The sequence below is a fragment of the Gracilinanus agilis genome, chromosome 1 (genome assembly GCF_016433145.1).
Source record: "Gracilinanus agilis isolate LMUSP501 chromosome 1, AgileGrace, whole genome shotgun sequence".
NCBI lineage: Eukaryota > Metazoa > Chordata > Mammalia > Didelphimorphia > Didelphidae > Gracilinanus > Gracilinanus agilis.
The window spans coordinates 449,211,296-449,233,092 of NC_058130.1; the positions used below are offsets into that span (position 1 = coordinate 449,211,296).

Here is a 21,797-nt window from a genome sequence, read left to right on the forward strand (position 1 = left end):
ATATATATATATATACCCCTACCATAAAGTTTCAAGTTAGAACATATACATGGATCTGTTTCAACTCCAACTTTATTGTTTGTTTATATTTAGTTTCTTCCCCTCAATCAAAAGAGATATCTACCTTAATTGGATTTCAAATAATTTGATTAAATAAGAAAAATAGTCAGGTTTAACCCAGGGGCACTTAAACTGTAGTCTTAATTGCTTGGAACTAGTTCAGGGAAGCACAGGAGAAAAGGGAGAGGTGTTCCTGTTTGATCTAGATAAAGAAGGAATTAGACCTATTCAAAATATTAACATAAATCTTTGGTACCATCCAAACTTCTGGCACCCTTTTCTCTCTCAGAAATCCAAAGAGGTGTTTTTAGACAACAGAGAGTTTCTCAAATTCTGCTGACACAGCTAAGTACAGTGGTTCCTTGATACAAGAGCACCTTAAGTCACCAGCAATTTGAGATATGAGCAGTCACAATTTGGATTTTTTACTTTTAAGTCATGAGTGGACATTTGAATCACAAGCTTCTGCCACCCTCCACTAGACAGCCTGCCGAACGTTCAGTTTCACAAGTTACATGAGGCTGTCTTGTTTAGTTTAGTGTTTATCTGGCTGTGCGAGCATCTGGATTGAACTGCTTTTGCTTTCTTCTTTATTTTTTTGTCTTTATTATCAATTTTTTGGGCAAATTTCTTAACTTTTAACCATGGATCCTGACAATAGAAGAATTGAAGGAGTTGTAGCAGCAGCAACATATGGAGATTTTGCAGGAAATTAGTAGGGAGGAGGCCAAGGTGGATGAGGTAATCAGTACAAGTGAGATTAAGGAAATGTTGAGGATTTGGGAAAAAATTTAACAGTTTATTGAAAAGACACTCAGAAAAAGTTGCAACAGATTGTGAGTTGGAGCTGTGAAATGACGCTTGTTTCACAAGTTATCAAAACGTTCTGAAAGGGAGAAGGAAACAAATTTCTATGGAAAGGTTTCTGTTGAAATGGCCTCTAAGTGAAATTGAGGAAAGTGTGGCAAAACAGCCAAAATTCAGTGAAGAAAATGATGATAATTAGTAAAGTAAAAAAATAGCAATTAAGTTTAGCAATAAAGTTACATATCATAAGTAATGTGTAATGTCAAATTTGCATTTAAATGTGGCATTACATGTATAGAGAGTAAGTTATATTAAGCAATAGTGCCCGAATTGAAAATCTTCTATGCCAGCATCTTTGCCTGAGTTTGAAGGTAAATAACATTTCATAAGCAAGTTTATTTCTTTACATTCTTTCTTATTATCTATAAAATGCTTATTTGTTATTTATAAAGTACATTTTCATATTTAAAAACATATAAAACAAAAAATTCCTGTGGTTTTTTGAGGTCAGAACAGGTTAATAGCATTTCCATTCATTTAAATGGGGAAATTCGATTTGACATATGAGCAAATTGAGTTACAAGTTTGGCCATGGAACGAATTAAACTCATGTGTCAAGGTACCACTGTACAGGTTCTTGAGTGCATGTGGTTTTAGTCTTGCTTCTTCTGAGACTGTCACCTAAGTTTAAAGACCCTAGGGAGTCCCATCGTTATCTAATAAATGAATAGTAGGTATAAAAATTTGTCAATTTGTAAAAGATTTAGGTATAATTCAAGAAAAAAGATTTTAGTTTCCTTTCTTGTAGTACTTCTATGTTCGGTTAGCCTTTTGAAAAAATAGACAAAAACCTTATCAGGGGGCAGCTGGGTAGCTCAGTGGATTGAGAGTCAGGCCTAGAGACGGGAGGTCCTAGGTTCAAATCTGGACTCAGACACTGCCCATCTGTGTGACCCTGGGCAAGTCACTTGACCCCTATTGCCCACCCTTACCACTCTTCTGTCTAGGAGCCAATACATAAAAGTTAAGGGGTTAAAAAATGCTTATCAAACCTTGGTTGGAATCCCCCCACTGTTTCTAATGATATAATTTGTAGGAAATTGGTTATTTTGGAAGAAATCTATTTCCCCCATGTAACTTGAGTCTGATTATATCACACGAAGATTTTTAATACAACTATTTGTATTGCACTGTATTGTACAGCAGATTGTATTGCATTGATTTCAATGCACCACTTAATTTTTTAAAAAATTCATCAATCATTCAAGTGAGTTAGCCTATCACATTCATTGAAGTAAACAGTCTAGGGAGAGTAGTCTCCCACAATCCAATGTTGTTCATTTGTATCAGATTATTGAGTTATGCAGGGAGTGAATCATGGTTGTGTAATTCACAGTAGGAAAACATCTATCAACAAAATCAAATTCCTATAAATGGAGCAGAGTGGACCAAATTGTCTTAATTTAAAACATATGCAAAGTTATCAGAGCTACAACAATGCCAACCAGCTCCAAATGGCACATTTGCAAACTTCTCATCCAATGCAGGATTGTCCTGTAAGTATTGGTCAGGATTAAAGTCCAAGCATTCTATCCAAGAGTCTTTAAGTTGATGATCAATGGCAGAAGACCTGGAGGTTACAATATGGAGAGTTTTGGCTAATTTCATCAAAGTCATTAAAGGAGGTCTAAGTCTTAATGTTTCTTTTAAGTAGCAATCTAACATAAGCAGACTTTTGAGCTGATCATAATGGAAAGGAGGAAAATCTTATCCACAGACTTCTGCTTTTCTAAGTATTTTTCTTAAGTGTTTTGTCTCTGACCGAAAAGAAGCCCATCCAAGCACTCATGGTGGATGATGTGTGCTACCTTGCTAACAGAAGTCCAATAAGCGTCGCTGAAATTTCATCATCTGTCAGAGAATGCCCATCATTGTATGGAGAATCTAGTAAAGTTTGGAGGAAAGTATTGTATTTTTCTTTTGACTCCCTACATTTCTGGATTGCCTTATGGAAAATGTTTTTGGTTGTTCCGTGTACTCGGTCCCAACACCTGAACCTGGGCAAAGGCAGCCAACTTGGCAGAACTCAAGCAGCGTGGGTACAGCCTCCATCCAGGACTGCGTACAGCTGGAACACTTTTTCATTCAGCAGGTTTCTGATCTCTTTTCCACATAGAGAAGAATGATTAGTTCAGAAAGGACTTCAAATAAGTTTTTTTTCTCCACTTTCTCCCCAGCTTTCAAAGTGGTCCTTTGTTTCTTTTTCAATTATCAAAACATGTTTAAATTAAGGCCAGTTTTTAACATTTCTTTTGTCCAAGAATACTGGATTGGGTACATCATACGTGACTCCCTTTCCAAAGACTGGCATCCTGAGCCGGGTAAATATCGTCTACATTCAGATCTTTGTTCTCGCTGATGAAGAGCAGGGCAGCAGTTTCACTGTGAGGTAGGTATGTAAACTTCTTTTTTTTTTAAACATTTATTAATATTCATTTTTAACATGGTTACATGATTCATATTCCTACTTTCCCCTTCACCCCCCGCACTGCCCTCACCCATGGCCGATGCACATTTCCACTGGTTTTAACATGTGTCATTGATCAAGAACTATTTCCAAATTGTTGATAGTTGCATTGGTGTGGTAGTTTCAAGTCTACATCCCCAATCATGTCCACCTCAACCTATGTGTTCAAGCAGTTGTTTTTCTTATATGTTTCCTCTCCTGCAGTTCTTCCTCTGAATGTGGGTAGCGTTCTTTTCCATAAATCCCTCCGAACTGTCCTGAGTCATTGCATTGCTGCTGGTACAGAAGTCCATTGCATTCTATTTTACCACAGTGTATCAGTCTCTGTGCACAATGTTCTTCTGGCTCTGCTCCTTTCACTCTGCATCTGTTCCTGGAGGTCTCTCCAGTTCATCTGGAATTCCTCTAGTTTATTATTCCTTTGAACGCAATAGTATTCCATCACCAGCATATACCACAGTTTGTTCAGCCATTCCCCAATTGAAGGGCATACCCTCCTTTTCCAGTTTTTTGCCACCACAAAAAGTGCAGCTATAAATATTTTTGTACAAGTCTGTTATCTATGATCTCTTTGGGGTACAAACCCAACAATGGTATGGCTGGATCAAAGAGCAGGCATTCTTTTATAGCCCTTTGAGCATAGTTCCAAATTGCCATCCAAAATGGTTGGATCAGTTCACAACACCAGCAATGCATTAATGTCCCAATTTTGCCACATCCCCTCCAGCATTCATTACTCTCCCATGCTATCATTTTAGCCAATCTGCTAGGTGTGAGGTGATACCTCAGAGTTGTTTTGATTTGCATTTCTCTAATTATTAGAGATTTAGAACACTTTTTCATGTGCTTATTGATAGTTTTGATTTCTTTATCTGAAAATTGCCTATTCATGTCCCTTGCCCATTTATCAATTGGGGAATGGCTTGATTTTTTGTACAACTGATTTAGCTCCTTATATATTTGAGTAATTAGACCTCTGTCAGAATTTTTTGTTATAAAGATTTTTTTCACAGTTTGTTGTTTCCTTTCTGATTTTGACTACATTGTTTTTGTTTGTACAAAACCTTTTTAATTTAATATAATCAAAATTATTTATTTTACATTTTGTAATTTTTTCTAACTCTTGTTTTGTTTTAAAATCTTTCCTTTCACAGAGATCTGATGAATTCTGTGTTCACTTAATTTACTTACAGTTTCCTTCTTTATATTCAAGTCATTCACTCATTCTGAATTTATCTTGGTGTAGGGTGTGAGATGTTGATCTAAACCTAATCTCTCCCATATTGTTTTCCAAATTTCCCAGCAGTTTTTGTCAAATAGTGGATTTTTGTCCCAAAAGTTGGGCTCTTTGGGTTTATCATACACTGTTCTTGCTGATGTCATTTACTCTATTCCACTGATTCTCCCTTCTGTCTCTTAGCCGGTACCATATCTTTTTGATGACAACTGCTTTATAGTATAGTTTAATATCTGGTACTGCTAGGCCACCTTCCTTCACATTTTTTTTCATTATTTCCCTTGATATTCTTGATCTTTTGTTATTCCAAATGAACTTTGTTATAGTTGGTATATAAACTTCTTTCCCACCATTGTGAAACAAAATCAGGTCTAAATTTCTCCTCTACATTTTCTAGAAATTTAATGGGACTTTTCCCAAATGCTATCATATGATCAAGGAAAGGAATAGGAGAAAAGATGTAAAGTGGACATTTTTTCAAGTTCAAGCCTGTGGCACCTTTCCCAAGTCTGCACTGACCTCTTAGTGGACAGCACTTGCCCCACCAATCTACTAGCCTGATGATGGGCTAGCTCCTCAAGACCCGATCTATGATGCCTTTTAAGAAAATGTAGTTTCCCTGATTTTTTATTAGGACTATTTTTACTTTTTCTTTGCTGACAACATGATTGCTACCACTGCCTTTTGTAGTTCAGCTGAAATATATTAGATTCAATTCTGGCCCTTTATTTTATTTCTTTGTTTGACTTTCTATTTCAAGTGTCTCCTGTAAACAAGAAATTGTTGGATTCTGTGATCTACTTCCATTTTTGAGTGAACTCATTCCATTCACACTCACAGTTATGATGACTAACTATATATTTCTCTCTATCCCATTTTCTTGTTTCCTCTCTTTTATTCCTGTTCTACAAAGTCAATTTTGCTTCAAACCTTGTCTATCTTAATTTGTTCTCCCCTTTATCCTCCCTCCCACCTTTCTCTTATTCCTTTTCTCTCCTATTTCACTACTGAGTAAGCTACATTTCTGTACAGTATACACAACTGAGTGTGTATGTATTTTCTTCCCTTTTTAAACCAATTCCAAACAAGGGTATGGTTTAAGCATTATGCATAATACCTCCGTTTCCCTCTCCACTGTAAAAGCTCTTCTTTGCATGTTTATTTTATGTGAGAAAAATTTATCTAGTCTATCTCTCCCTTCTCCATTCTCCTAGTGCAGTGATGGGTAAACTATGGCCTGTGGGCCAGATGCAGCCCCCTGAAATGTTCTATCCAGCTGTTCAACATTATTCCTAATCTGATAAATACAATGAGTAGGATACAATACAATGAAACTTTGAAAGAGCTGCCTTAGAAACAGACTGACAGATGAGCATTTCCTTTCCTTTGGCGCCCTCTTTAAAAAGTTTGTCCATCACTGTCCTAGTGCATTCCTCTTTCTCATCCTCCCCTTCTTTTTGGAGTGAGCTCCAACATAATTGACTCATATCCTTTTAACTCTAATAATGATAAAGTTCTTAAGAGTTGGATATAACATCTTCCCATATAGGAAGTGAAACAGTTCAACTTTATTGAGACCCTTGATTATTCTTCTTTCATGTTTACTTTTTTATGCTTCTCCTGTTTCCTTTCACATTTTCAATTCAGCTTTGGTCTTTTTATCAAGAATGCAATGAAAGTCCTCTATTTCATTAAATACTCATTTTTCCCCTTGGAAGAAGCTAGGCAAGCCAGGCATTTTGGAATTGTGAGAAATGGAACACTGAGGGAGTGACAGTTGAGAGTATGCAAAGACTTGTGGGAGAAGGACCAACTAAACACTCTGCTTTGGGGTTAACAGCCAGGAGGGAGGTGGTTTTTGAGGCTGCGGGACCCACAAAGTGAAATTTGGAGAGTTTCCTATGACCTTCAATGAAGACTGATCATATCATTTGATCTCTATTGGTTCCTGATCAGAATGGAAATATACAACAGCAGTTCTTCAGTTTGGTCAGGGGTATCTGAACTTCTATGGGAAGCCAACTCCCGGGACCCACAGATTTGCATAAGGCTTTGCCCTTCTATATTCCCTGTAGTTTAGTAACAATTCTAGCTATAGGAGTACTATTTGGGGATTGGGTCAGAGAAGCTGGGATTTGGGGGAACACAGACAAATCTCTGCAGGTACCCTGCCCAGTCAAGGAATGAAAGGGGATTAGGGATTACCTTCCTCCCTTTCCTGGAAACCTTCATTCTTATGTTCCCTTGATTATTTTGTTACTGAAATAAACCCCATCTGTTTGGTTTAGTCAAATTGGAGTGATCTATATTGGTGGGAGACAGAACTTGTGGGTTGAAGAAGGAAGGTTAGCAGACTTCCATTTTTAAGCCTGATTCCAACTGGGGATTTCAGGGAGAGGCTTCTGTGTGCACTGCCTGGCATGAACATCCTTTTGGGGTCACACTTGTTTCCCCTGGAAGAGAAGAAATTCCTCTAACTTCTCTACCCCAGCAGGAACGTCTAGGGATCCCCATTTTCCCAAAAACCCCATTTTGTCTCCCTAATAAGGAGAGGTGGTTGTGAGGGAGAAGTGGCCCTTATACATCAACTCAGGGGGTTACCAACTATACCCCCCATCCTCCTACTCACACCCCCTTCTTAAACCCTGAAGGATTATACTTAAATTTTGCTGGATAGGTTATTCTTGACTGTAACCTTAGTTCCTTTTTATTCGAGAATATCATATCCCAAGCCCTCTACTTCTTATGGAAGATTCTACATTTTATGTGATCCTGATTGTAGCTCCACAATATTTTAATTGCTTTTTTTGAGCTGTTTGAAGTATTTCTCTTTGACCTGGGAGCTGTAGGATTTGGCTATAATATTCCTGAGAGTTTTCATTTTGGGATCTCTTTCAGGAGGTGATTGGTGGATTTTTTTTCCATTAATATTTTCCCTTCTGATCTAAGATATTGGGGCAGTTTTCCTTTACAATTTCTGGAAATATGACATATATACTTTTTCTTGGGTCACAGCTTTCAGGTAATCCAATAATTCTTCAATTATTTCTCTTTGATCTGTTTTCCAGGTCAATTGTTTTTTCAATGAGATATTTTATATTTTCTTCTATTTCTTCATTCTTCTGACTTTGTTTTACTGTTTCTTGACATCTGATGACATTATTAGCTTCCATTTATCCAATCCCAATTTTAAAGAAATTATTTTTCTTCAGTGAGATTTTGCACTTGTTTTTCCATTTGGCCAAATCTGTTCTCTTGAGAAGTTCATTTCTTCAGTGAATTTTTGTGCCTCTTACTATTAGGTCAATTTTGTTTAAGCTGTTGTTTTCTTTCAATATTTTTTGTGCCTCTTTTACCAAGCTCTTAATTATTTTTTCATAGTTTCTCATTTATTTTCCTAGTTTGTCTTGTACCACTTTTATCTCTTTAATTCTTCCAGTAAATCTTTTTTGGGGGACAGATGGGTGGCTCAGTGGATTGAGAGCCAAGCCTAGAGACAGGAGGTCCTGGGTTCAAATCTGACAGCTACTTCCTAGCTGTGTGGCCCTGGGCAAATCACTTGACCCCCATTGCCTAGCCCTTGCACTCTTCTGCCTTAGAACCAATACACAGTATTGATTCTAAGATGGAAGGTAAGGGTTAAAAAAAACTTTTTGGGCTTAGATCCAATTAGCATTTTTCTTTGAGGTTTTGTTAATAGCTATTCTCACAGTTATCTTCTTCTGAATTTATGTCTTGGTCTTTCCTACCAGCTTAATAGCTTTTTATGGTGATTTCTTAAAATTGTTTGTTCATTTTTCCAGTCTATTTTATCATTAAAAGTTGGGTTCTGCTCCCTTTGAGGTGGGAAGGAAATCTCCAAGTCCAAAGTTTAAATTTTTTTGTTCTACTTTTTTCAGAGTTAGTTCTGGGAGTCTGCAAGTTTGGGGATGTGGGAAAAGGTATGGTCACTGATCTCATGGTCAGGAAGGCCCCTTGGTCCCCTGTACCCATGTGTACTAATGGTCTTTTTGCCCTGAAACTTTGATCAGGGCCCTTGCTTCCTTGTGACCAATCCCTAAAACTCCTCTCTACCCTGGAGGTAAACCTGGTACCAACAAAAGGTCCCCCAAAATCTCTTTCTCACCAGTTATCTGACCCTTTTATTGCCACTGGGTGAAAGCTCCTGCTGCTGAGAAAGAGAGAAAAAAAAGAGAGAGAGAGAGAGAGAGAGAGAGAGAGAGAGAGAGAGAGAGAGAGAGAGAGAGAGACCACCATGGTGCCATAAACTTCTACCAACCTCCTGAATTTGCTTAGGGCGTAAAAATATCTCACTGTGACACTGTTGGCTCTGCTGGTCTAAAATTTGATTTAAGGTGTTATTTTAAAGTTGTTTTAAAGGGAATACTGAGAGAGTTTAGCTGGCTTGCCTCTAATCTGCCATTTTGGCTCCCCAAAATGTGAATGATTAGAAGTAGAAGAATACCCACCTCATATATAATGGCTGTGAGATAAATATGTAAAGAACCTTTCAAACAATAAAATTCTAGATTAGTAGCAGTTATTATTATTTATTCAACCTAATCTGCTCCTTTGGACTTTTAGCTATACCGTTTCATAACTATATTTTAGTATTGAGCCACATTTTACAACCAATTACCTGGCATTTATTAAAGACCTAAATCAGGTCAGGTACTATACTAAGGTCTGGGGGTACAAAAGAAAGGCAAAAAAAGTCCCCACTTTCAAAATCACAGTCTAATGTGCCCAGTGAAATCCCTGAGGTTGAATTTGCTTCTTTGCATGAAGATTTCTTGTTGATCAGTTTTAGATGCCAGATGTTGAGAATATTGTGGGATCAAACTGGAAAGGATCACCTGGCTCACTATCTTCCTCTCCTTCTAAACTCCTCACTTTGGAGCATGGGACTTCAAAATCCACAAATGTGAATGTGAAATCCCATTTTCTTTATGATTCTGTAATAATTCTGTAATTCACATAGAGCCCAGTTCCACACTCTCAGCCAAAGGCACAGGACCCAAGTCCAGTATATCTTAGACCAGTGATTCCCAAAGTGGGCACTACCGCCCCTTGGTGGGTGCTGCAGCAATCCAGGGGGTGGTGATGGCCACAGGTGCATTTATCTTTCCTATTAATTGCTATTAAAATTAAAAAAAATTAATTTCCAGGGGGCCAAGTAATATTTTTTTCTGGAAATGGGGCAGTAGGCCAAAAAGTTTGGGAACCACTGTCTTAGACTAATGCTTATGTTGTAATTGGTCTAAGAACTCCTGTAGGTGTCCAAGACCCACTCTATGGCTGCAATGGTCAAAGGACCTATTTATGTCAATGATATGAGCCAAGTGACACCAACCATGGCATGGGTCAACTAAGTGATAATGGGCTCAAGTGTGCATTACCGACCTTAGTTCTGTTCTGTTTTGCTATTTCCACCTCCCCTCCATGATTTAAACTTTTGACCTCATTCATCTTAGGCTGACTAAGCTGCACACCCTACTTTATTATGAGTTTGTGCTTCATGACATAAGTCAGAATTGCCGATCCTGTACAATGAACTCTGGGCCAACTCTGGGTCAAGGAACTTCAATTGTGTTTCTGATAGCATTTCAGTAAACTGTGCCATAAAAGGAGGTTGCTCAAAAGGCTAGAGGTTTCCAGTTGCTAACCAGGGTCCAGCTTTATTATGAAACCAGCCCTCAATAAACCTATTTTTTTTGACTTAGAGACTTGGTTTTTGCTTTTTGTGCCTCAACTAATAAATTTCTGCACATGAAATAAAGCCTCATTCTCCTTAAATGTACTCATTGTAGGTTCCTTCAATGTGCTTCGGCCACACACAAAAGTGGTCACATCCTGGATCTCATCGTTACCTGCAAGGGTTTTACTTCCATAATCAAAAACACAGACCTTCAATCCCTTTATCTTACCTTCTCAGGCTACTGCCCCTGCTCTTACTTCACTTTTTTCCTGTTGGAAACTTTTTTTCCAGTCTGGAACCAACTCATATTTAACCAATTAACCAACTCAACTATCAACTCCAGAATTCTTCAACTCTTTGTCCTATTGCCACTCATCCTATGCCAAACCCCAGTAATGGATTAATCCACCAGGCCTCCTTCCCCTCCTACTCTGGTGCCACTGAATGAAGCGTGAAAAGTCATACAATCTTATGAACTAGGTTCACTTTAACTTTAACTGGGCTCTTACTAAGCAAAAGCAATACTTTTATTGTTCCCTAATTAATTCCCTATTTTACTCCCCCTCACAAGCTATTCTCAATCTTGTTTCCTTATATCTTCTATAACATTCCTCTCTGCTCTCTAATTCAAGTTATTTAACTTTAATTGGGCCCTTACTAAGCAAAAGCAATATTTTTATTATTCCCTATATTACTCCCCTCAGAAGCTACTCTAAAACTCTTATATCCATATTCCTTCTAAAACTTTCTTCTATTCTCTTAGCTGAGACCCTCATTTCTCACCTCTTACTTTACTGGGAAAATTTCACTGTGAGCACCCTCTTTTCTCCACCTTTTCATCTAAAAAATAATTTGACATCATCTTCACTTCTTTTCCATTGCTCCAGTCTCTGATGAGGTGTTCTTCTCCTTCAGAAACAGAATTCTGTCCTTGAGTCTCTCCCCTACAGTCTTCTCCAGTATTTTGGTTTCTTAATTATCTCCATTCTAAATTTTGATTATTCTTATCTACTGGTTACTTCCCTACTGCTTTCAAACAAGTCCAAATCTCCCTTCACACTTAAAAAACTTTCAATGGACCCTACCATCTCGTTAAGCTATCATCCTATTATCTTTTCCCCCCTTCTCAGCCAAAGTCCTAAGAAAGCTTAAACTTACTGTATTTGCTTTATTTCTTCTCTTTGTATCTTCTTCTCTGTACATTGCAAATTGGTTTTCTAGTATCATCACTGAACTTCTAACTCTCCAAAGTTATCAATGATTTCTTAATTGACGAATTTTGTAGTCACTGTTTTCAGTCCTCCTCCTTCTTGAGCCATTAGTGCAACTCTCCCTCTGGACACTTTCTCTTCTCTGGGATTTTATGAAAGTACTTTTTCCTGTTTTTCCTCCAATTCATCTGACCATTCTGTTGGTCTCATTTTTTTGGCTCATCAGCAATTATCATATCTCTAAATTTGGCTGTTCCCCAAGTCTTTATGTGAAGTTGTATTCTTTTCAAAACCTATTTGGGATGTTATAGCCAAAAATACCTGTTGTTAAATCACACCACAAAAAGTCAGTCAATATCCCCAACTTTGTCTATGCTAGAGAGCACCCGGCCTAGTGTCAGAAAGACCTGAATTTGAATTTTGCCTCAGACACTTACTAGCTGTGTGACCCTGGGCAAGTCACTTCTTCTCTTTCAGCCTCATTTTCCTTATCTGTAAAATGAGGATAAAAATAGCACCTAATGAGATAACATGTAAAGGAATTTGCAAACCTTAACATACTATATAAATGCTAGCTATGATAATAATGATGAAGATGAACAAAATTGAAAAAACAAGCTCTAGAGCTAGTCAAGCTATCCCATGTCCTTTCTTCCAAAACCTAGGATTAAACATTTTAGAGAATTAGGGCTTTGCTTTTGAAAAACCTTTATTTCAGGATAGAGGGGTCACACAATTCCCTTGGAGACTGTTTAAATAGTAAAGAGGGCTTAAATATTAATGTAATGAAAGAAGGCGGGAACTGATTAAAGGCAACATTAAGAGCATGAGCTGTCATCATCAGGCTGCCCTACAGGATACTGAAAGTACAGTGAGACACACACAGCAAGCCTACAGGGGTCTGAAAGAGAAGAACCCAAATCTTAGGAAAGAAATGCAGTCAATCCCTTGTCTTTTGCTTATACTGAGGAGGTGCAGATAGGTGGTACAAGGGAGAGTGCCAGGCCTGGAGTGAGGAGGACTCATCTTCCTAAATTCATATCTGGTCTAAAGATATTTACTAGCTATATACCTTAGCCAAGTCACTTAAACCTGGTTGCCTCGGTTTCCTCATCTGTAAAATTAAGTGGAGGAGGAAATAGCAAACAATAGCCAGTATCTTTGCCATGAAAACTCCAAATGGGGTTACAAAGAGTCAAAATGACTGAAAAATAACTGAGCAACATACAGTGGAGATGTCTCTTGGACAGTGGGGTCCTAGGTGGATTCTTAGGATGTTTCCTGGATGTTCTCTGGGCTACAAATCAATTTATATAAATTTGTCTAAATTTGTGATTTTATTGGTATAAGGAACTCCCAGAGAGAAAACTCTTTGAGCTCTCAATGAGGAGCATGGATTAGTATCATTTTCTCACAGGGAGTGCCTTACACCAATGAAATCACAAGATGATAATAATTAAATTATTTATGTCCTATTTATCAGGGAAATAGCTTCATGAGATATATGCCCCAGTAAAGCAGATCAAGGGCTTTCACTCCTGTTACCAATGTAATTTATATATTATATACAAATATTAAATGTAACATGTATCAAGCCAAAGTCTGCCTCTTTGGAAAACTAATATTGAATTTTGATATTATTATGAAATCATTATGAATCATGAAACCAAGGTTATCAAATTGGGTTGGGATCTTCCCTCTTTTGCCCAGATCTTAAAAAAATAAAAAGATGAAAGGCAGGACTGACCGCCATGGCAAACCCTGGTCCCATAGAAAGATTAAGGTTGACCAGCCTTGCCTTGACATGAAATCATGTCAAGTATGATGATGTGGATGGGCTGGTGTCTTCCAGGGCCCAGAAAGGACACAGCCCTCCAGTGATGAAGCAATGAGAGAGGAGTTGAGGTCTCTAACTCCATCTCCTCTTTAAAAATATCCACCAATGAGGACTGTGAGGGGAGGATCTAAGGCAAAACTGTCAAGCCAATCAGAAAGAGCACACAACTCTTGAAAAGCAAAAGAGAGGGATCCATTCTTTGATAATGGGAATTGCATGCCCCCACTAATGAACAATATTATTCTTGGGGAAATGGTCTCATATTCTTTACTGGGAAAACTATACCTCCCAGGCAACTCCATACCAATGGTTAGCAAATTAAGACCCCACAGACCAAAATTGCATTAAATATGATAAAACTTTGTTTAAAAAAGGTTACCCTTAGCTCCTAGGCAATACAAAAACAGATGCTCAGCTGTAACTCCTGAGTTAGACCCAGTGCTTCCTGGAAAGCTTCTTAGAGATTATTTCACAAATCAAAATTTATATAAAATCTATTTACACATTTATATAAATTTATACATTTTATGTATAATTTAATAATACTGAATTACAAATTTATGCAAATGAAGAAACTAAGACCTAGGAAAGTCATACCCAACGTCACTGAGCTAGGGGGTCCTAGGCAATGCTAGGACTAAAATTTAAACCTCCACTTTGTTTAATTCTCTTCCTCTTAGCATCTGTGCATAGAGATCTGTGAGAACCTGGGTTTTACCAGGGCTTTATTGGATTATTGTCCCTGGGAATCAACAAACCTTTCCAATGATTTCAACGAAGGACTACACACCATCCAACAGCAGAGGTCATTGGCCCTACTTCAGTTAGGTATGACTCAAAGGAACAAGAACTAAAGCTGAAAGACTTTCCATCTATTCCAACCTTCTCATTAACAGATGATTCCAGGCTCCATGCAGGCTGCCTCAGAGACAAAGACCATATACCAAAACCAAGTTGCTAACCTGAGCCAACATCCCCAACACACAATGGTAATTACTAAGACTTTTCCTATAGTACAAAGAGTTCAAAAAAAGTCTTAGTGCAATTTTAAGCTTCTAAAGTTTAAGTTAAGGCAAGTGTAGATTGAAGTTAGAGTGAGAGGACACAAGGAGTAATTCTGTAGTAATTTTGGATTGCTTTTGCCACAAAGGCCCTGCTCCTAAGAATTTCCCAGACTCTGTGTGCTAGGATCACCCCAAAGTCGGAAGCAGCACAAGTTATAATACATGGGATTTCTCCAGGATTCTCTGATTTTGGTCTCTATTTTTGAGGCTAATAAAGAACCACAGAAAGATCTGGAAATGCAGATAGAAGTTTGATGACATGAGAGAATGCAAAGGAGTATTTCACCTCTCTGTCCCCCTAGTACCATAATACTTCATCCTTCAGGATTAGGATTTTTGTGGTTGGGTCAGCAGAAATAAATATCAATAGGAATATATTTGTGTGTGTGTGTGTGTGTGTGTGCGCATCAGTGAAATGTTATTTCTTTTTTTTTTTCATTTAATAATTTTTATTTTTTAGAAAAGTTAACATGGTTACATGATTCACACTCTTACTTTCCCCTTCACCCCCCGATCTCCCCCCCATGAAATGTTATTTCTTAAACATGTCAGGCTTAGGTTATAACAATCAATTCTGGAATATAGCATTAATAATTGGAATATAATTAATAAAGAATAATAATGAACATGTAATATCTTTATTCTTCTATGTAATATAGCATGTTAATAACTAGTGAACATATGTCTTATTTATTCTTCTATCACCCATAGCACATGGTAAGTATTAAAATATTATTGAATTAATACATGTGTACACACACAGAGAGGACACACGACATAAGGAAATATATTCTCCCCTCTTTAATTTTACGAAAAATAAGTCTTTGAAATTACCTACTGAATTTATTATATACTTTAAAAGAAAAGGAAAGTACGTCATAACAAAGATTCATAGTCTTAAATACTTCCTTTTTCTGTTCTACAATGTATATGGAAATGCTCTCTTTATTTGGTGTTTGTTAGGTTTGGGACAAAAAAATTTTTTTCCTTAAACTTGGAGAATAAGTAAAATTAACATGTACATTAAAATATAATTGGATTTATGTTAGAATACAACTTTTTACATGTACTCTAGATCTCACAAGTTCTTAAGTTGGGGTCCATGAACTTTTCTTTAGTGTTTTTGTAACTATTTCAATATAATTGGTTTCATTTATAATCTTATTCAATGAAGAAGTCCAAGCAACAAAAATTCCGAGAACACCTGCCCTAGACTAGTTTAAAGCTATCAGTGACAAAATTTTTCATTTAATTTTTAAATGTTGTATTTCTTATTTTTTAAATAAACAATTTTTAAAATTGTAAGCAGGTAAAATGTGACCTTTGAGATGGCAACAACATTATCATTCTTGGCTTCCTTGGAATGCTAGAGCACCACTTTCATTATCTAGAAACTCTTCTTGACCCTACTAGACCAGACTCTGTAAGTGTGCTTTTTCATCTTGATTCTGATATGAAACTCAGTATTTTCTAGAGAATTAAAAAACAACAAACTTACCAACATAAATGATTTCAGCAATCTAAACATATACTAATAAGCAACAAGAATCTGAGAGTCAAAATAACTCAAAATTGTGCTAGAAGAGGGAGATTCTTAATCTGGAGACTGAACACAGATGTGGAAAAAAAGTTACATCTTTATTTCAATAATTGGTTTTCCTCATAATACGAGATATTTAGAAATATTATTCAGATGAGTCCATCAGCTTTACTAAACTGCTCAAGGTTGCCATGACCCTAAAAAAGTAAAGAATTTCAGTGCTTGATTAAAAACCCTTTTATGATGTTTGGGAGGGGGGTTTTGTTTTTCCTAACACTCCCATTTTTCTTAAAGGGGAAAATGCCATAGTTGGTACAACCCAACTATGAGAAGGGAATTTATATTTTGATTTGATCAACCAGGGATTTAGACTTCCCTTCCATTTGTTTTGAATTTGGGTCAGTCAGCAACCAGAGAATTGATCCCACAGGCACTGACCCCCTGGGTGGTACTAAGCTAATTGAGGAACTGTGTGATTGGTTCCTGGGGAGTGATGTAAGAGAGTTAGTGGGTGTAGTAAGGATTTATATGATGAGACCTGATGGGGCAGGGGAGAGGAGGAATGCTTAAGGGTTAATTACAATTTTGGCGACCACACATTCTAACCATTACACAACCAACGCTAGGGAGATGCTTGCATTTAGACAATAGCATCACCTAAATGCTACCCATTAATTTTCCTCCTTCTACACCAAAGAAAAGGTCATCTTTACACAACAGCTTTATCCAGTCTTTTTTCTCTTTGTGTGCTTGTAAATTTTATACATAATGGTAGAAAGACAGTAATGACTCTCTCTAATTAAGCAGAGGAGCCACTGTATTCCCTTAACCCAAGGCCTAACTAGGTTCCAAAGGAAAACATATGTCTTTCCTGATAATTTCACCTGAGAATTCTAGGACCACATTAAATATGTATGCTAGAAAAATGAAACACATGGTCAACAATACAGAAAAAGAGAATGAAAGAAAGTGTAACAAGAGAACACAGCTTCTCATTAAACTCTAAATGAGCCAGTCCCAAATTTAAGTCCCTTAAAACAAAAGCTAACCAAAAATAAATAAATAAATGCCAGTTTTCACAGTAGTCCTTCTTGAGAAAAGGAGAAAATTGTATTTTATAGATTATTCTTACATGCAGCATTTCCACATTTTTGCATGGGGAGAAATAATTCCATATATAGAATCTCCCTCCCCTCTCCTAAGGAGCTCGCCTTTCCTTTTAAACCCCACCCCCAAACAATTTCTGATTCTCTTATGGTACTTGCCTCCTTATGCTTTCTATTCTAGTCATCTATGAACTGTTCTTATCTCATCTACTAGACAGAAACTCTTTGAGGGCAAATTCAGTATATTTTCTTTTTTTTAATTTCCCACAGTACCTAGCACAATTAGACAGAATGTAATAGTGCCTAGAGAGCTGGCTTTGGAATAAGGAAAATCTTGATTTGAGTCCTACCTCTTATAAATACTGACTGTATAATGGACAAATCACTTACTCTTTTAGTGCCTCATGTAACCCTCAAAAACAATAAATTGCAGAGGAATTACCCATCTGCATTAATGAAGAGATTCCATAATACGGAGCTTCTGAAGCTGAAAAAATCATGTGTCTATATGGATAAAACAACAACCTTGTTGTTGACAATGGCTTATAGGTAGCAAATACTTAACAAATGTTTACTCATTAATAAGTCAATGAATCAATAAATGAAGGAATTAACATCATAAATACACAATAGCAAAACTACATATAGTATCAATTATAAGAATTGACAATCTCAGGTTATTCCATGTTGTGATACAGTAATTACTTTGTAAGCAATAAATGTCCTTTATAAAAGTCATATTCTGAAGCCTCTTCATGACATGGAAATAACCCTGAGTTCTCAAAGTTTAAGCCAGTGGAGTTGGCAAATGAATGAATAATGCAAGGCACTAGACTAGCACTAAGACCAGAAAGAAATTTCAAAATCTAACAATCGCTGCCCTCTAGGGGTTTATAGTCTACAGGGGAGATACAATATCTACATGGTAAAAAGAAGGTCAACTGAGGAATAAGAGAACATTAGTGCCTGGAAGGGTCAAGAAGGCTTCACAGGAAAAAACAGGTGAATATTTAAGGAATGTGAGGAATGCAAAAGGTAAGATTAGTTGAGAACACATTCCAGGCAACACAGAAAGCTTGAGCAAATACAGAGAGGCAGCAGATAAAATACTGCATTAGGAAAAAAGCCTGTTGAGTTTGACTAGAATGTGGAGTACATGGAGAGAAATAATGTGAAAAAAAAGGATAAAAAGGTAGAACTGGGTGGCCTTAAATGTCACTTTGAAGATTTGTTCTTTATCCTAGAAAAAAGAGAAATCAGAGATGGTTTTTGAGCAATGGAATTACATAGTCAGCTCTGTATCTTAATCAAGAATACTTTGACAGCTGTGTGAAGTTTGGCTTGGAAAGAGAGAATAAAATCTATGACAATAACATAGACAAAAAGAGATGAGCAATTGAACTAGGGGGAAGACTACATGATTTAAGAGAAAGAGATGTGTGGAGCCAACTAGGTGGCCTAGTGGATAGAGAACCAGGACTAAGAGAGGGAAGGTCCTGGGTTCAAATATAGCCTCACATACTTCCTAGCTGTGTGACCCTCAAGGCAAAATCATTTAACCCCAATAACCCAGCTCAGTGATGGTGAAGCTTTTAGAGATGGAGGGCCAGGCCCCACCCCACCAAACCCCCCAGACCAGTGCCAGTGCCCAACCCCCAACCTTCCCCTTCCCCAGACTGTGTGCTGTGCTGTGCCCCTCCCCCACTACATGCTGGGTATGTCTCCCATCCCTTACCCCATACAGGGGAGAGAGAAAGCATTCCCATTGGGCTGCTGGGCAGAGGGGCAGGTAATATGAAAAAATGTCATCAGGCATAGTAGAGAAGGGGAAGGGGGCAGCTCCGCCCAAGTCCCTCTGCCTTTCTAGTAATGAATTCTTGGGGTGGGGAGGGAAGATGGTCAAGTGCCCACAGAGAGTGCTCTGTGTGCCATCTTTGGCACTCATGCCATAGGTTTGCCATCACTCACCTAGCCCTTACCGCTATTCTGCCTTAGAACCAATACTCAAGACAGAAGATAAGAGTTAAAAAAAATAAAAAGAGCAAAGTTATTCAAAGAACATTTATAGATAAAGTTGGAAGAATAACAAATAGATGCAAAGAGAACACATCTATCAACATTTCTCTAGCAATCTATTTTCATTATAAGTGATATTGAAAATACACACAATTTGAACCCAAATCTATGAGGAACAAGAATTGGAGGTTTTTTTGTTTTGTTTTTTTTCACATATAACCTACCAGATTTTGGAATAGCTTCTAGGAGTAGTGAAAGTTTAATTTCATTCTGCCCTGATCAATTCACTTTTAGAGTATTGTGTTTAGTTCTGGATGCCACATTTTGGAAACAACAATGATAAGCTAGAAAACATACAGAGACCAGATCTGAAAGACAAAGACCAGAAGGAAAAAAGAGCCTTGAGATCATGCCAAGTATTGAATGATTTGTTGAAGGAAACGGGCATTTTCAACCTAGAGATTACTTGAGAGGAAGAACATGATACTTTTCTTCAAGGGTTATCACAAATTGTTCTGCTAAAGGTACCTTACAACTCTGTACTGAATTCCATTAAACCTTTAATTCATCTCCAAATAGGAGTTTTTCAGCAAGTAGAAAATAAAATAATGCATAAGTAATAAATTGGATAGGTTCACAGAATATAACATAATATATCCCTCACTTTCCCATTACAGCACTCAAAAGTATGGATAGGGTTTATAAAATACTCTGTTTCTGGACCTAGGAAAAAGAGACTTCCTTTCTACCCTTCTCCATGAGCCCATAACATAAACTTTGGGTAATCTCCAAAAAACAGAATTCTGGAATTTGGGACTCTCGGCCATCAAATAGTCACAGAATAACTCTGTCCAAAAAAAATTCCATGTGAATAGACCAATTCTAATTTTTCCTAACCTCTCCTTTCTGGGATTTAAAGTAGATCCACAAGGAACCTTTCTGTAGTCTAATTTCACAGCACTCCTCCTGGAATGGATCTAAATCTTTAGAACAGAATTTTTTAATCTTTTGTGTAATGAATGCTTTTGCTAGTCTGGCAAAGGCTATGACTCCCTTCTCAAAATAATGTTTTTTAAATGCATGAACTATTATATATAGAACATCAAATGTATTTGAAATTCTGTGAGTGAAATATTTTTTAAAACATGTTCATAGACTATAGGCTAAGAATTGGACTGAACAGTGTCTAGAATCAACTCCTCTCAATTTTTCAATCTGGCCCAGGTCAGGAATTTTCAATAGCTAAGGTCCAAATTAGTCTTTCCAGCTATATCTTCTGTTCTGACCATCTAAGGTTCCCCTAGGGAATACAGAACTACCCAAGGGAGGTTCAGAGCCTGAGGATGAGCAAAGTCTAATTTCAGTAACAACAGCCCCATTATGTTCTTATTTTTCCTAATTGTATAAAATTTGTGTTTCATATTAAAGAATTTCTTTCAGATGTTAAAAATGATAAACAGATATGTTCTGATGTTGATAAATATTGCATTTACTAAATTATTCACAACACAGACATAACATTGCTTAATAATTTAATGCAATATTGTCAATTTAAAATTTAAAATTATATCATTCAATACTTGGGTGAGGAGCTTTCCAGATGCAGAATGGAAGAAAGAAAGGAGTTTTTTGTTTTCTTTTTAAACTGTGCTTCTAGAAGATAAAAAGACCATGAACCAAGCAATTAGAAGTTTTTACTTTTTTTTAATTCTCTGAACAAATGTACTAAAAGCTTATTGAATTCTCTTTGATTTTAGAAAATAATGCTGAGTTCCTCTTTATGATAATTTACTACAAAGCATTTCTATGAAAGTTTGCCAGGGTCAATTCTTCATTTTCCCCAGAAATTAATTCATGATGGACTAAATCCTAAACTAATACTTCCTCATCAGCATTACAATTCTTCCTCAATGGATATCCTTGTTAAGATGTAAGGGTATCATAAAATTGCCACACTTGCCAAAATGCGCCAGAGCTAGATCTATTTCAAAAAGTATGAGTGCAGCACAAGTACTGGAATCTAACTTGTGCCACATAAATATCTATGGAGAGTTAGTTCTTCACTCTACATATTAGAAATTTAAATGGAGAGATATGGTCCAGTGGAGTCGAAGAATATAAAGGCACATAAATTCCTATTTCTGAATTGTGTCATCTTCAAACTCTGAGAGTTGTGAGTCTCACCTTGATTGACACGTGAAGACAGTTGGAGACATTGGAATGTTCCCAGATGCCATGAGGACAAGAGGAAAGGCAGTTGGCCAGATGATATAAATACCCTGACAGCCATCTGACAGGCCCTTTTGGTTTTGGACCCCTTGGCCTGGAACCCTTGGCCTTGGACATTGATCTGATCTTGGAGCATTGACCTGTGGATCTCTGAACATGGGTCTTCTGATTCTCTCTGAATTCCTCCTAGATATTTAGACATCTGAACCATCATTAGATATTTAGGTATCCAGGCCCAGTTAGGAACCAGGAAGAGGGAAGGAAAAGAAGCAGAGGGAGGTAAGGGAGGTATTTCCTGACGGCTGTAGGACTGACATAACAACTGGCAATAAGAAGCTGAGAGGGATCATCAATATCTGTATCAACCAAGCAGATTGCTTTCTCTGGTTTGGCCGTGGCTAAGCTGAGCCAGAGGAGGTGAAGAACAAGAGCTCCAGCATTACTGAAACAGCCTACAGACCTGAG

The 21,797-nt window shown here is 37.2% G+C and overlaps 1 protein-coding gene and 1 pseudogene across 1 annotated transcript in view; both read right to left on the reverse strand.

The window, feature by feature from the left end:
* RETREG1 (reticulophagy regulator 1) overlaps positions 1–21,797 on the reverse strand; it is a 188,902-nt gene that overhangs the window by 156,887 nt on the left and 10,218 nt on the right. The gene's annotated exons all lie outside the window — the stretch shown is intronic.
* On the reverse strand, positions 2,205–10,100 carry LOC123232554 (annotated as a pseudogene).